The sequence below is a fragment of the Alligator sinensis genome, unplaced genomic scaffold (genome assembly GCF_000455745.1).
Source record: "Alligator sinensis unplaced genomic scaffold, ASM45574v1 scaffold553_1, whole genome shotgun sequence".
In the NCBI taxonomy this organism is placed as follows: domain Eukaryota; kingdom Metazoa; phylum Chordata; order Crocodylia; family Alligatoridae; genus Alligator; species Alligator sinensis.
Window position 1 is genome coordinate 340,505 of NW_005842389.1, and position 4,808 is coordinate 345,312.

Here is a 4,808-nt window from a genome sequence, read left to right on the forward strand (position 1 = left end):
TGTGAGCACCCCCATTTCCACAACTAATAGTGAAAGCGCATCTACAAGCTCTGAGGGCACCATGAGCACATCCATCTCCATGACAACACGTGTGAGCATGTCTGACACAACAGAGAACCCAGTGAGCACACCTGAGGTCATAGGGAGCACGCCCATCTCCATGACAACTGGTGTAAGGACACCAACAGGCACAGAGAGCATCATGAGCACACCCATCTCCATAACCAGTAGTGAGAGCACACCTACAGGAACTGAGGGTACCACGAGTGTGCCAACCTCCACCAAAATGAATGTGAGCATACCTAGCACAACAGAGACAACCGTGAGCACAACGGAGTTCACTGGAAACAGGCCCATTTCCACAACAACCAGTGTGAGCACACCAATAGGCACAGAGAGTGCTGTGAGCCCACCCATCACCACAGCTACTAGTGTGAGCCCACCCAGAAGCACTGAGGGTACCATGAGCATGTCATCCTCCACAGAAATGAGTGTGAGCACACCCAGCACAACAGAGCACACTATGAGCACAACGGAGGTCACTGGAAGCACGTCTGTCTCTATGAAAACCAGTATGAGCACACCAACAGGCACAGAGAGCACTGTGAGCAAGCCCATTTCCACAATCAATAGTACAAGCGCATCTACAAGCTCTGAGGGTACCATGAGCACATCCATCCCCATGACATCACGTGTGAGGACACCTGACAGAACAGAGAACCCAGCGAGCACAATGGAGGTCGCAGGGAGCACGCCCATCTCCATGACAACTGGTGTGAGAACACCAACAGGCACAGACAGCACCGTGAGCATGCCCATCTCCATAACCACTAGTGCAAGCTCACCCGCAAGCACTGAGGGCACCTTGAGCATGACTATCGCCACAACGAGTGTGAGCATGCCTGACAGAACAGAGAACCGAGCAAGTACAACAGAGGTGACCATGAGCATGCCTGTTTCCATGACAACCAGTGTGAGCACACCAACAGGCATGGAGAGCGCTATGGGCACAGCCACTTCCACAACCACTAGTGGGAGCCCACCCACAAGCACTGAGGGTATCATGAGCACATCCACCTCCATGGTAATGAGTGTGAGCACACCCAGCAGAACAGAGAACCCAGCGAGCACAATGGAGGTCGCAGGGAGCACGCCCATCTCCATGACAACTGGTGTGAGAACACCAACAGGCACAGACAGCACCGTGAGCATGCCCATCTCCATAACCACTAGTGCAAGCTCACCCGCAAGCACTGAGGGCACCTTGAGCATGACTATCGCCACAACGAGTGTGAGCATGCCTGACAGAACAGAGAACCGAGCAAGTACAACAGAGGTGACCATGAGCATGCCTGTTTCCATGACAACCAGTGTGAGCACACCAACAGGCATGGAGAGCACCATGGGCACAGCCACTTCCACAACCACTAGTGGGAGCCCACCCACAAGCACTGAGGGTATCATGAGCACATCCACCTCCATGGTAATGAGTGTGAGCACACCCAGCACAATAGAGAACACCATGAGCACAACAGAGGTCACTGGGAACATGGGTGACTCCATGATGACTAGTGTGAGAACACCAACAGGCACAGAGAGCACCATGGGCACGGGCACTCCAACACCCATTAGTGCAAACTCACCCACAAGCACTGAGCACATCATGAGCACATCTATCTCCATGATGAGTGAGAGTACACCAACAGAAGTCACCAGGAGCAAGTCTGTCTCCATGACAGCCAGTGTGAGCACACCAACAGGCACAGAGAGTGCCATGAGCACTCCCATCTCTACAGCCACCAGTGTGAGCACACCCACAAGAGCTAAGGGCACCATGAGTATGTCCACCGCTGCAGCAATGGGTGTGAGCATGTCCAGCACAACAGAGACCACCATGAGCACAAAGGAGGTCACTGGAAGCACACCCGTTTCCATGACAACTGGTGTGAGTACACCAAAAGGCATGGAGAGCATTGTGAGCACACCCATCTCCACAACTACTAGTGCAAGCACATCCACAAGCACTGAAGGGACCATGAGTGCATCCATCTCCATGACAATGAGTGTGAGCACACCTGACACAACAGAGAACACTGTGAGCACACCCATCTCCACAACAACCAGTGTGAGCACACCAACAGGCACAGGGACCACTGTGAGCATGCCCATCTCAAGAGCCACTAGTGTGATCCCACCCACAAGCACTGAGGATACTATGAGTGCATCCATCTCCATGACAATGAGTGTGAGCATGCCTGACACAATAGAGAACACTGTGAGCACACAAGAGGTCAGTGTGAGTACACCTGTTTCTATGACAACCAGTGTGAGCACACCAACAGGCACAGAGAGCACTGTGGGCATGCCCATCTCCATAACTACTAGTGCAAGCTCACACACAAGCACTGAGGGCACTTTGAGCATGTCCATCACCACAACAAGTATGAGCACACCTGACACAACAGAGAATGAAGCAAGTACATCAGAGGTCACTGCAAGCACGCCTATCTCCATGACAACCAGTGTGAGCACACCAACAAGCACGGAAAGCACCATGGGCACAGCCACTGACACAACCACTAGTGGGAGCCCACCCACAAGCACTGAGGGTATCATGAACACATCCACCTCCATGGCAATGAGTGCGAGCACACCCAGCACAATAGAGAACACCATGAGCACAACAGAGGTCACTGGGAGCACAGCTGTCTCCATGACAACCAACGTGAGCACACCAACAGGCACAGATAGCACCATGAGCACACTCACCTCCATGAAAACTGATGTGAACACACCCAGCACAACTGAGGGCACCATGAGCACCATGGAGGTCACTGTGAGTACACCCATCTCCATGACAACTGATGTGATCACACTCAGCACAATCGAGGGCACCATGAGCATGCCCATTTCCATGACAACCCATGTGAGCACACCCAGAACAAAAGAGGGCATTGTGAGCACTTTAGAGGCCACTGTGAGCACACCCATCTCCATGACATCCAATGTGAGCACACCTAGCACAAGCAAGGGCACTGTGAACACCACAGAGGTCATAGTGAGCACACCCGTCTTCACAAATAGTGTGAGCACACCCACAGGCACAAAGGGCACCATGGGCACACCCAGCTCTGCATCAATGAGTGTGAGCCCCCCCATGAATGTGGAGGGCACTGTGAGCACACCCATCTCCATGGCAACCAGTGTGAGCATACCCACAAGCAGGGTGAATGCTGGGAGCACACCCATCTCCATGACAACAAGAGTGAGCCTGCCCACAGCAACGGGGAACAATGTGAGCACACCCATCTCTGCTACAACCAGTGTGATCACACCCCCAGTAATGGAGGGCACCATGAGCACACTCATTCCTGTGGCAACTAGTGTGAGCACCCCCATGAACACGAATGGCACCACGACCACACCTGTAACCATGACAATGGGTGTAGGGACAACCAGTGTGACAGAGGGCACTGTAGGCACACCGGTCTCCACCCCGGTGAGTGTGAAGACACCTAGGACAACAGAATTCACTAGAAGCACTCTTGTCTTTGTGACAACCAGTGTGAGCCCAAACCTGGTGACAGAGAGCACTGTGGGCACACTTGTCTCTAGCGCGACTGGTCAAGGGAGCACGGGGAGCCGGCCCAGCTTGGGCACTAGCCCCATGAGTTCATCCACTGGCACAAAGATCACTGGGAACCATCACACAACTGCTGAGGTCCTTGTGAGCACGACCCGCGGTTCCGGGAGTATGCCCGTCTCTGTGGGCACGGCTATTAGCAGCAGAAGCACACGTGTTCCTAGCATGACCAGTCCCATGAGCATGCCTGCCGTGAATATGTCCAGCCCCACCAGTGCCCGCCAGCCCCCAGCCAACTTGACAAGCTCCAGCCCTGCCACTCCCACTACTGTGGCCCCAGGTGGGTGATGCTGGGTCTTTTTACAGGCATGGGTTGGGACGTGAGTGCTTCTGTGGGTGCAAGGGAGAGGTCTTCTTGGGGCCAGGTTACCTTTTGGAGATGGACGTTGGCAGGGAGGGAAGGCAGCAAGAGTAACTTTAATAGGTGGAGGGTGGACAGGCAGATAGACAGAGATGATGGATGGGTGGGTGGGTGGGTGGGTGCATGGATGGATGGCATATGGGATGGGATGAAGGGTAGGTAGATGAATGTTATTTGGGATGGATGCATGGGTGGGTGGGTAGGTGGGTATCTGGGCTGGCTGGCTGGCTGGCTGAAGAGACAGACAGACAGACAGGCAGGTGTTATGTGGATGCTGACATCTGGGATGGGTGCAGGGTGGATGGATGTGGGGGTGGTGGGGCAGGGCACATGGCAGGGACCCAGCAGCCTTGTCCCCACCCCCCAGTGCCACTCCCTCCCATCTCCCACAGGCTTCTGCCCCCCCGGCTTTGATGGCCCCACGTGTGACGACCCGGTTGGCAGCTTTGACACCAGTATCCGTAAGGGCCACCTCCCCATGACCTTTTCCCCTCAACCTTTGCCCCACAACCTTCTCCTTGACCTTTGCCCTTTGCAACCTCCCTCTCACATTTCCCTCTTGACCTTTCCACTATGACCTCACTGGGGTCCTTTCCCCCATGACTTTTCCCCATCACCAGCCAAAAAGAAACCGTAGGTCTCACGGGGGGGAAGGGGGGGGGCACATGGTACCTGAAACAATACGGTAATGAGGGTGGAGAAGACAGTTTCTGGGCCAGAACAGAGGCTCCAGGCAGTGAACCCAGGTGTTCAGGCAGCCTGTGAGGGCAGAAGGGGACGGGGGGGGGGGGGGGGGGGGGGGCG